The sequence below is a fragment of the Phaethon aethereus genome, assembly GCF_964289735.1.
Source record: "Phaethon aethereus genome assembly, chromosome: Z".
In the NCBI taxonomy this organism is placed as follows: Eukaryota; Metazoa; Chordata; class Aves; order Phaethontiformes; family Phaethontidae; genus Phaethon; species Phaethon aethereus.
The window spans coordinates 40,365,337-40,377,450 of record NC_138577.1 but is presented as its reverse complement, the minus strand read 5'-3'; positions in this window follow the sequence as shown (position 1 = coordinate 40,377,450).

The window sequence follows — 12,114 nt, the reverse complement described above, 5'->3', positions numbered from 1 at the left end:
AGGTAACTATCTACTACTTTTTAATGAAATTCTTTAATGAACTGAGTGACTGTAAGAAGGCCTGTTATAAATTCAAGATTCCTGTAAAGACATTTAAGTACATGACTGCTTGTATGAGTCAAAGCTTTCAATTTGCAGTGCAACTCGCGGAAAAATAACTTGTCTGTGATCCATTACCATGCCTTATATTTATATTGGATATGCCATTGTCATGTCATTGGTACAGAATGAATCAACAAAACTTCTGGCATTAGATGTTTGTGCAAAATATTTTAAGCAAGCATTAAAAACATTTTACAGCATACAAAGAAAAACCCTAGTCAAGTTTTCATCAAAAAGAAACTGACACCAACAACAACTTGCATGAGCTTGTTCAGAATATGCAGTTTCAATATATGAAAAAGAAAAGGTTGAAAATGTATTTTTGATGACCATTTTGTTTAGTAGAGGAAAAACTGGTTTCTGTTTGGCATAATTTTTATTCACTTGTCTTTCTTACTTAAACTATCTTGGGACATCTCAATTTTTTATGAAATTGATTATCTGATTATTTTCTACCACCTGTCAAGAGAGTGTATTGGGGCTTAAATCCTTCTCATTAACAAGGACTAAAGAATTGTGGGTAGCAACACAGTGTCCTTGAGAACATACTAAGTCCCTGCACCTTAGGATTGCATCCAACCAATGGAAGTGCAACCAACACCTGCATTTCCACCATTGGTTCCACACCAATGAGCAAAGAGAATTCAGAACAATTGAAGTACTGGGACATTTCTGTGAAGTCTCAGAGCACAGTAACGTTTGGTCTCACTAGGGAAACTGATCTGAAATCCTCAGGATAAAACCAGAGAGATTGCAATAATGTTCACCTGCTGTGCAAGGGTAGCAGATACCACCACAGAATTATATTTTAATAGCCACACTATGATTGAAATGTTCCTGGAAAGACTATTTCTGGGTTAGAAGGCAATGTTTATTGCATAGAAATTGAGCCAATTTTCACTTCTAGCATGGGAAGTGTAGTCAAAGGAAAGCACACTATGGTGAGAAAACCCTGAGCATTTTTAAAAAAAATTTCCAGTAAGCAACAAATGCAGTGCCACACCAAAGGCTGGTTTTTATTACATCTCTTTTTTATAAGCAGCTCGTGTTTGCTGCCAAAGATCAGCAAGACACAGCTTAGAAGAATGCCCCTTGTACAATCATTTATTTATCAGTGTTTCTCAGTGTTTGAGGGATGGATTTGTTGAAGGTCTTCTGGGAAAAAAACATCACTTTTCAAAGCAAAAATTAGTGTCCCATCGCAAAACACAGTAGACATCTTTGCTTTATGGTGTTATGCAATGAGCTGATTAAGTACACATTTTTCCAATCAGCCTCCGGGAGAGAAGCTAGAACATTGACAGGCGGTGAATATTTATTTACCCAAGGAGAATTAATGGCTCCATCATGCAAACTCAGTAATACCACTGAATGTTCACTGGAGCGTGACTAGTGTGATTTAGTTACAATTCAGATAATACTGCATGGCTTTTCCATTTACAATTGTCCTTGGCCTGCCCAGTGCCCTGCTCCTGATGCCTGCAGATGTTGAGATGTGCATTGGAAGGAAAGTCTACGACATGGTTGCCAGTCCCGGTGGATAGCTGATATTTCAGCCGTGGTTCTTGTGACCATGATAATGTGCCATTCTGTGCAGCGCCACTGGATCAAAGACAGAAATAACTCTAAATATTCATGCCCAAATAAAGTGGACCCTTTTCTTACTCCAAGAGCAAGGCCATTCTGAACTGAAGTTGTTCCAATGCTGGTCTTGCTGGGTCTGCCTCTAGCACAGCCTCCCTGAACGTTTTCAATCCCAAGGCTGAAAGGAGTGCTCAAAGAGCTCCCATAGCCAAATCGTGCCAAAAAGCCTCTCTCCAGCTATGTCTGAATTACCCATTTCTGCGCCCTCAGCAGGGAACACATGATCGTTAAAGGGAACATCCTGGCCTGTGATTTCCAGGTAATCATGAAAAGCAATTACTTTGGCTATTCCTGAAATGCTTATGGGGAGACAAGGAACCAGGAGAGATTTTAAGCAAGGGGAGACACCCAATGTAAGGTGTTGAGTTGACTGAAGAGTTACAGATAGGAATAAAATCTACTCCTTTATATGTCTCATTGAAAGACTTAATTTGATCTGCTCCTTACTTTCCAGGAGATAAACTTGTATCTTTTTGGCAGATATCTTTCAGACTTAAATATGTATCAATTTCCAAAAATTAAACAGAAATTGCATTTGATTAGCAATATGAATCTATGTAATTATATCTTGTCAGGGCAATATTTTGCCTGATGAAATCTGCCCAGTCAGATCAGCAGATCTGTGTTCACACCCCGATTAAACTGGAGATCTCCAGTACAAACAGTCTGTGGAGGCATCTCTCTGTTTAAGACGGATAACACAATTGAAACACTGCCCTGAAACATCCAGCCATTCCTGTTTCATATTTATAGAATCCTAGAATCATAGAACCATAGAATAGTTTGTGTTGGAAGGGACCTTTAAAGGCCATCCAGTCCAACCCCCCTGCAGTGAGCAGGGACATCTTCAACTAGATGAGGTTGCTCAGAGCCCCATCCAACCTGACCTGGAATGTTTCCAGGGATGGGATATCCACAACTTCTCTGGGTAACCTGTTCCAGTGTCTCACCACCCTCACTGTAAAAAACTTCTTCCCCATAGCTAGGCTAAATCTGCCCTCTTTTCATTTAAAACCATTATCCCTTGTCCTATCGCTACAGACTCTACTAAAATGTCTGTCTCCATCTTTCTTCTAAGCCCCCTTTAAGTACTGGAAGGCTGCAATAAGGTCTCCTTGGAGCCTTCTCTTCTCCAGGATGAACAACCCCAATTCCCTCAGCCTGTCCTCATACGAGGGGTGTTCCATCCCTCTGATCATTTTTGTGACCCTCCTCTGGACCCGCTCCAACAGGTCCATGTGTTTCCTGTGCTGAGGGCTTCAGAGCTGGACGCAGGACTCCAGGTGGGCTATCACCAAAGCAGAGTAGAGGGGCAGAATCCCCTCCGTTGACCTGCTGGCCACGCTGCTTTGGATGCAGCCCAGGATACGGTTGGCCTTCTGGGCTGCAAGCGCACATTGCCAGCTCATGTCCAGCTTTTCATCCACCAGTGCCCCCAACTCCTCCACAGGGTTGTCCTCAATCCCTTCATCCCCCAACCTGTATTGATATCGGGCTTGCCCCAACCCAGGTGCATGACCCTGCACTTGGCCTTGTTGAACCTCATGCAGTTCACACAGGCCCATTCCTTGAGCCCATCCAGGTCCCTCTGGATGGCATCCCATCCCTCAGGTGTGTCAACTGCACCACTCAGCTTGGTGTCATTAGCAAACCTGGTGACGGTGCACTCAATCCCACTGTCTGTGTCACTGATGAAAATATGAAAGAGTACCGGTCCCAATATGGACCCCTGAGGGACACCACTCATCACTGATTTCCAGCTGGACATTGAGCTGTTGACCACTGCCCTCTGGGTGTGACTATACAACCAGCTTTACTCAATGTATACAGTCAGCTTCCACCTTTCTTTTGCATATTTCACATGAAACTACCTGGATTTCCAAAGCATTGCTATCAGCACCATGAGATAATCTTCAGTGAATTCAGGTGTCTCCATTCCACTGCCCTTTAGGAAATTCCCAGCTACTGATCTTCACAAAAAATGGGAAGCTTGACAAGATCAGAGATATTTCCAGCTGGGAAACTCCAGAAATGGAGAAGTTAAACAGATTTTTTTCCACTGTCAGTCTAAAATTTTGAGAGTGCTATAGTATTCCCCCTCCTTCAAGAAGTGAACAAAGTGTTAGCAATATAGATAGCGATTGCTCCATTCCCCTTCACACTTTCCAAGGGGCTGTCAAATTTCAGGCTCCAGGTGAGCAGTAGAAAACCTTGCCATGCTCTGACCTTTGTGCTTACACAGGCAAGGGAGAAACATTGATCCCAGCCAGCTTTTACTTCCAGGCATCCACGTTATTAGTAGAAATGGAGGTTTAAAACTGATTTTTAAAATGCTAAAAAAAATAGTGCAAACTGAGGCTTAAAGCTGATTTTTAAAATCCTAAAAAATATCTTTCTGGAGTCTATGCCCGCTTAGTACCCCTGAGGGCTCTGGCTGTTCCATGGGTTTCTAACAACCATTGTATAAATACTACATAGAAATGAGGGAAGAAACACACAGAATAAAGAGGGGGAAAAATCCCTTTGTGTCAGCAAAAAGGGCAGCTTTGGCTAATGTAAATATTTTTATTCTGGAGGGGAAAGAATAGAGTGCTGTGTAAGATAGTGTAGTTGATAAAGGCAGTTGCCTCTCTCCTGTCTGTCATGATTGAAGCTAACCTGAGGCTCTGTGTGATCTCAGCTAATCCTGCAACAAAAGGACCTTTCATCCTAAAATCATTATATCACACTCAGCTTCACACACCATTGTTCAGGGAAGACATGTTCAGCCCTTTTCAAGGTTCTGCTTTGCACCTTGGCACAAGGAGGGGCTTCAGTGACTTAGGAGCCAACATCCTAATTTCAGCCTTCTGGTTCATCACTGCCTACAAGCACTTTTGAAGACTTCCACTCCTGAATCCCTCCCATCACCTCATATCATAGGACCCCAGAGTTTTGCCCATGAAGGATATCTTCTTTGTCCCTTCTGCACATCCAAATATGGAGACAGAAATTTGGTCATTGTGTGAAATGGCTGAGTGGAGAAGAATAGTTATCACAGAATGGTAGGGGTTGGAAGGGACCTCTGAAGATTATCTGGTCCACCCCCCCTGCCAAGGCAGGATCACCTAGGGCAGGTTGCACAGGAACGCGTCCAGTCGGGTTTTGAAGGTCTCCAGAGAAGGCAACTCCACAACCTCTCTGGGCAGCCTGTGCCAGTGCTCCGTCACCCTCACAGTAAAGAAGTTTTTCCACATGTTGAGGTGGAACTTCCTGTGCTGCAGTTTATGCCCATTGTCCCTCATCCTATCACTGGGCACTACTAAAAAGAGACTGGCTCCATCTCCTGACAGCCACCCTGCAGATATTTATAGACACTGATATGGTCCCCGCTCAGTCTTCTCGTCTCCAGGCTAAATAGCCCCAGGTCTCAGCCTTTCCTCATACGAGAGGTGTTCCAGTCCCTTAATCATCCTCGTAGCCTTCCATTGGACTCTCTCCAGAAGTTCCCTGTCTCTCTTGAACTGGGGAACCCAGAACTGGACACAATACTCCAGATGAGGCCTCGCCAGCGCAGAGTAGAGGGGGAGGATAACCTCTCTCGACCTGCTCATCACACTCTTCTTAATGCACCCCAGGATGCCATTGGCCCTCTTGGCCACCAGGGCACATTGCTGTCCCATGGAGAGCTTATTGCCTACCAGGACTCCAAGGTCCTTCTCCATGGAGCTGCCTACCAGCAGGTCACCCACTAACCTGTACTGGTGCATGGGGTTGTTCCTCCCCAAGTGCAGAACTCTACACTTGTTAAATTTCATGAGGTTGTTCACCTCCGCCCAACTCTCCAGTCTGTCCAGATCCCGTTGAACGGCAGCACAGCCTCCTGGTGTATCAGCCACACCTCCCACGTTTGCACCATCAGCAAACTTGCTGAGGGTACATTCCAACCCTTCATCTAGGTCATTGATGAAGATGTTGAACAAAACCGGACCCAGTACTGATCCCTGGGGGACGCCACTAGCTACAGGCCTCCAACTGGACTCTGTGTCGCTGACCACAAGCCTTTGAGCTCTGTTGCTTAAAGTTATCAGGAGACTGAAAGCTGAAGTTGGACAAATAATTGGAAACCAGGCTTAAATTTTGTATGACTGCCCAAAATTTGGAGGAAAAGGAAATGCCATAATCTCCATGTCCTAACATTTTCAAGATGAAGACAAGTTTTCTTTCAGGGAGCTGTAATCTATCAAACGTTAAGGCTTTGGGCTAAACAGAGGGGTAACTTTAAGAGGAATCCTCAGGGTGAATTTTAGTGGCTTGTTATATGCAGGTTAGTCTAAGTTCCTGATGGACTTAAGCTTTGTGGATAAGTATTTCTTCAGCAAAACTCAAGGAGCTGATCCCAGAAGCCAGCCAAAATAAAACGTATCAAGGCCGAACATGGAAAAAGCAGAGAGCTCCCTAACACCGAATCCTCTCGGTTCTCACTGCGGATTGATGAAAAACACTTCTGATCAATGTTTCTTTGTCTGCTCTGTGAAACCTTTGTAACCAATAAGATTACATACAAAAGCCTAAGTACAAAATCCACATCCAGGTTCCCATGAAAATAAACAATCAAAACGGAGGAAATAAGGTCATTTTTTCATTGATTTTAAAGAAAAGCCACTGCGGCCATGCTATAGAAGATAACCTATTTTTAAATAAGATAGATAAAGTGATGTTTTGATTAAGAAAAGTGTGGAGGTAACACATGACTTGCACTGACTATGTCTCATGGGTGGGCTACAAGAGAAAGATTCATTTATGAATGCCAGCACATAAAACTCTGGATCTCCAGGCATAACTTACAAAGATATTCACACCTTCATCTAACTGGTCTCCTGAAACACCATCTGCTGTCAATGAATGGCACAGTATTGGGAAAGCAGAGAAGAAATACTGGCAAGATAAGGGCTGTACGCTTAATACTGCTTACACAAAGACATAGCAACAACCTGGTAACTATGATAGTGCTCTAGTCTGGGACTCAGGAGAGACAGGTTCTAGTTTGCTGTTACACCCTAACTTGATGATCTTACTGGAACTCAGTTTTTCTGCCTCCATAATGGAAATAATAGTCCTTACCTCATTTTAAAATGCATCATACCAACTGACAGAAACTCAATGTAAGTGTAGGCTCTTAAAGGCACAGCCTGCAACCTGATGTGGCCCAGATGTGGAATTAAACATTTCTAACTAGAGACACAAAAAATTATACATTAAAATCTTCCCATATGAGGCATTATCTCTGTTAACATAGCCTTATTCCTATAATACATTAATTTCCCTTTTATTAAACAAGGTGACAAATGTTTTTAAACAAGGTGACAAAGTAGCAGAATTGAGAAATAAATTAAGGTTAAATATGGGATGATCCAAAGCAACTGATGAGCAGTGCCTGATTGAAGGCATAGCTGAGATGCATTGGTGAGAGTATTCCCCCATTACATATGTTGGACAGATAAAGAATTTTAACAAAGAAGAAAGAAAGAGAGAGTTGAGAGTTTGGTAACTATCTAGCAAGATTTGTCAAGAAATATATTGCCCACAAGGAACTCTGGCAAACAGTTAAACTGCTCTGTGGAATATTCTAAAGGGCTTCTTTAAAGTTGCATTTCAGTGTTAATTCTTTGAATATCCACCAAAAACGATTTCATTAACATTTAGTGGCAGATCTACAGCTCTAGATGTGACTTGCAATTCAGAGGGCCTAATATGTAAGCATTTTCTCGTGCGCATTCTTATAATAGTATGCTTTAAAATACTTCAGCTCGGAGGATAAAGCAGAGAACTGGTCTTCCTGGAACTATTCCAGCACAGCTGAAATGAATTACAGCACTTCCAGTGAAAGACGTAACAAAGAAATAACAAAAACCTTTTAAAACTAAGCACTTCTACCATGTGGGAAGGATTTGAGTGGGCATAGCTGAGGTGTATGAATCAGTAGCTCAGGTCTGATGGATAAGCATACAGGCAGTGCGGGCAAATAAAGTGAAGTACTAGAGACACAAGAATTTTTTCTAACACGTGTCACAAAACAACATCAGAGAAGCAATTATTTAATAATGTTGCCCTGACAGACTTCCCAGTGATGTAAAGCCAGTAGTATAAAGCACTGAGCCACCAGACCTACAATAGGAAGACTTTCCAGATAGAGCATTTTATCTTGGTTGTGTATTGCCCAAATATATGTGTGTATATATATGTATCAAATTACATTTTAAAATCTCATAAAGCATTTGAGATCATGGGATTCCATGTTATAACCTCTGAATATGTATCGGAAAGACTCGAGAGGCCTGCATTAAGCAAACCTGCCAATGGCCTGATGATCTACTGGACAGCAGGCTGCAATCTTTTCCCTAGAAAGTGAGAATTATAAATACTCTATATTGTGATAGTTATTCATCAGCACAACATTTTATCTCAGTAATATCTGGATAAATTCAGATTCCTGCTGAATTCTATGACGTCAAACAGTTATACAGTTTATAATGTTTTTACCATTAGTCCTCTATAAAGTAATCTACCATACAAGGTACAGTGTTGCAGTTCAGAAAAGCTACACCACTTCCATGGAATTATGTCAATTTACACGATTCAAGTTTTGGCCTATATGGACATGCGTGGGACTACAAAAATGCATGTAAATATATATGTACAAAATTCTCTTTGGACAATGAGAACTATAAAAATGTGTGTGCATACACACATTTCTGTTTCCCTGATCTTATCAAGAAACTGTTCATTTGCTCCCCATTCTGAACTTCTTCCCAGTTAGCACCGATCCCAGAGCAGCCTCTGTGGAGCACTGTCTTTGTGTTTTATACGGCTCTGTCACTGGCTTTTGGCTTGTCCTTTACTTCTTTCATTTCTTCAGGAGACACACAAACCTTTACAAAATGAAAACTCTATCTTTACCTACATTTTGGATGCGTCAGCTTTGGCCCAACAGTTGGCTGTATGTTCCAGTTGGTATGCCTTTATAACTATACTGTTCCCTTCTCCTTAAGCATGATAAGTACTATCCTATCTTACATCTCATACCAGAGATTTCAACTATTATAAAATTTGTTAATACAGATTAATATGGAGTAGAAAACACAAGGGACAGAGAGCGTAATTCACAATATTTTAAACAATGTTTCTTTCCTACATCGTTTTACACTTAGAATAATAATTGCTTGTACAGTGCCTTTGCTCTTCAATGCAAGGAACTCATTGCAACTGAGAGCCAAAACCAAGTTATTCCACATTTGTATTTTGACTCCTAAAGTTCACTGAGTTTGCCAAATCTGGATTTCTCAGCAGCAATGCAAGTGGAAAGAGTTTCTCCATATTGAAGTATCCATAGAAACTGCAGGTTTATGTATTGTATAAGACCCTCTGCCCAACCTCTTCCATTACTTAAGAACGAAGGAACAGCCAATTCTCTCAAATACATAGGCTCAGTTAAAATAAATTTTCCCATAACAAACTGACCCAATCTTGTGCTTTGTAAAATTGCTTGATAAACCCATTTACTGTTCCCACATGATGCTGCACACAGAACAACATTCATGCTACTTAGAAAATTTGGATCTCTGTTCTGAGAGTTATGGAGCGTACAGCTTACAGGTTTGTACCAATATTTTAATTAATATTTAGTAAATAAAGAGGTAACTTTTCCACTTAAGCAGCATAGTAGTGCTAGTGCATTCATAGAATCACAGAATCATAGAATAGTCTGGGTTGGAAGGGACCTTTAAAGGCCATCTGGTCCAGCCCCCCTGCAATGAGCAGGGACAGCTTCAACTAGACCAGGTTGCTCAGAGCCCCGTCCAACCTGACTTTCAATATTTCCAGGGATGAGGCACCTACCACCTCTCGGGGCAAGCTGTGTCAGCGTTTCACCACCCTCACTGTGAAAAATTTCTTCCTTATATCATGATCTTTATGGAAGTGTTCTTATCTTTATCTCAGTTTTAAGGCAACACTTCATATAATACAACTCTTTTTTTTCCAAGTCTAAACGGATGTTTGGGCACCAAATTTTTATTTAGCCTAAATGAGAGCCTAGGCCTTTTAGGTGTGGAGGCTCCCAGCAGTGGCCTGGATAACAAAAGATGTTATAGCTAGAGGTTTGGGGAGCACCAACACGTCTCTGACTAACGGAAGCTTACTCAAGTCCTTCTCATGTAATACACCCTACGCACATGAGACCACACTCTTTATGTTGCACTTTGCAATCAGGAGCACGTTGCAGCTGCACCGAAGGACATTAACTAATGACTACTCCTAGTACTGGTTTTGATGTAACTTTCCATGGCGAATCTTAAAGAGTCCCATTACTTCAACTGATGCAAAGGAGCACTAACCCAAACAAGAAGAATCAGTCCTGTCAGATTCACATGAAAAATAAAAATATAAATAAATGAATAAAGAAATAAATAAGGACTAGAAACTAGTAACTCTGAGCATCCAAGTTCCCCAAGTGAGCCAGTCCTTGTTTTCCTGATGCCATAGGGAAATGTGCTCATTTCAGTAATTCAAAACAGATCTAATTCCTTTTACTCATTATATTTTCCAACCTGGCTTGGCACATGTTTTTTTTAATGTGAGATGTTGGTCTGAAATAAACAAAATTTTTTTCTACCAGGGGAATATCTTGATGATTCCCAAGAATGTCAGTTGTGTGAAGCATCCTGTCAGAAGTGCATTGGACCTGCACCGGACAACTGCATTAGCTGCCCACTCACAAGGTAATTATCTCCTAGCAAAGTGCAGCACAAAGACCTCACATCATCATCATCTGGAGAAGTGGCGGTATGGTCTTTAGCACTAGCTCCCAGAGTCAACAGAAGAAGCAAGCAATGATTTGGGCAAACAAAACCAGGGCAAGTCAGAAAACAAGTGTTATGTGGACAAGACAGCTTGCTGCACAGACAGTTGATGTTTAGCCAGATGATTCCCACAGATACAGAAAAAAATTCTTTTGTTATGTAAAATAGTCTTTCTTTCATTGTCATCCTTTCAAAATCATAATTGCTAGAATCACAACAGTGACAAGTTTAACAAGAAGAGTCTAGGGGATCTGTAGCTGTACATAGCTGTGGGGCTTGGCACAAGGCATGATTATGAACACTGAGGCTAGCAATCAGATAATTCAGGAGATATTCATAGCACCTAAACACTGTCCGACCCCTAACTGAGGCATTTTAAGTTAGGCTGATTTTTCTAATCTGCCATGAGGAGTGAACAGATCTAGAATGAAAATTTTCCACAGGACATTTCAGATCAGAGGCTTATGTTTCGGTCATCTCACATCTAATGGGGGAGTCTAATGGTTTTAAACTCCTGTCCTACCAACAGCTTTATTCTCACACAGATAGTTCTGTTTCTGTTGCTCTGGATTGCCTTGTAGCCAGCTGATATTTAGACTGGTATGAAAACAGAATGAAGTCCTGTAAGGCATAGGAAAAAAAAAGCCCAAGCAATTCTGCAATTTGCCTTCCAAATATATATGATGCAACTATGCCAACAGAAGACACACCAGGACTCGTGGAGTCCAAATTCATGACTGAAGAAACAGTATTGAATTAAGGTGTGCTATGTCAGAAACGGCATTAGCACAGGAGGTCTGGGCAGAATTTGGACTGCGGACTGGTTTTCTCCAATTCACAATTGCATTTAAATTAGATCGCCTGTGTTTCCTTGCAGTCTATTTTGTGAGCTTTACACAGAGATACTTGCAAAACAAAGGAGGTACAGAACAATGCCATTAGGCAGAACCACCTAAGCATTTACAGGAATGAGGTCTCTGTGACCTTTTGGAAAGGTGTTGCTGTCTCCCTTGTAACACTTCTAACAGTTTTCAGTGTTGGTATCTAAGGTTTCCAGAAGCTTTCTGTGCCCCTTCTGCACATTATGAAAGCTGTTAGAAAAAGTCATATTAGGACAGTCAGCAATGAAAGAAATAATAATAAAAATCTCACCCAGAAGATAAAGTGTAAATCTTTCCAATGGATGTTATTCGTTAATGTACTTGAAATAGACCTGTTTAATTGAAACAGAATCCTAAATCCTGTCACCCCTGAGAGCTTCAGGTCATGTCTATTGACAGTAATGAGTGGCCATTAGATAATTCAGACTAAAATTTATCAGTGCTGCTTTCCCACAGGGGAACACCTTTCCTCTTTGAACAGGATGAAAAGTCTTGGGGGAGGATTACCGAAAATAATGTGAAAATTAAAACACTGAACAATCCCTGTTCTTTGTGAAAATTCAGCAGTAGATGTCACCTTATTTCATAATAAAATCACTATCGGATCATCATCTTGTTTGACAATTCAAAATGCTGTTACCTGTTTT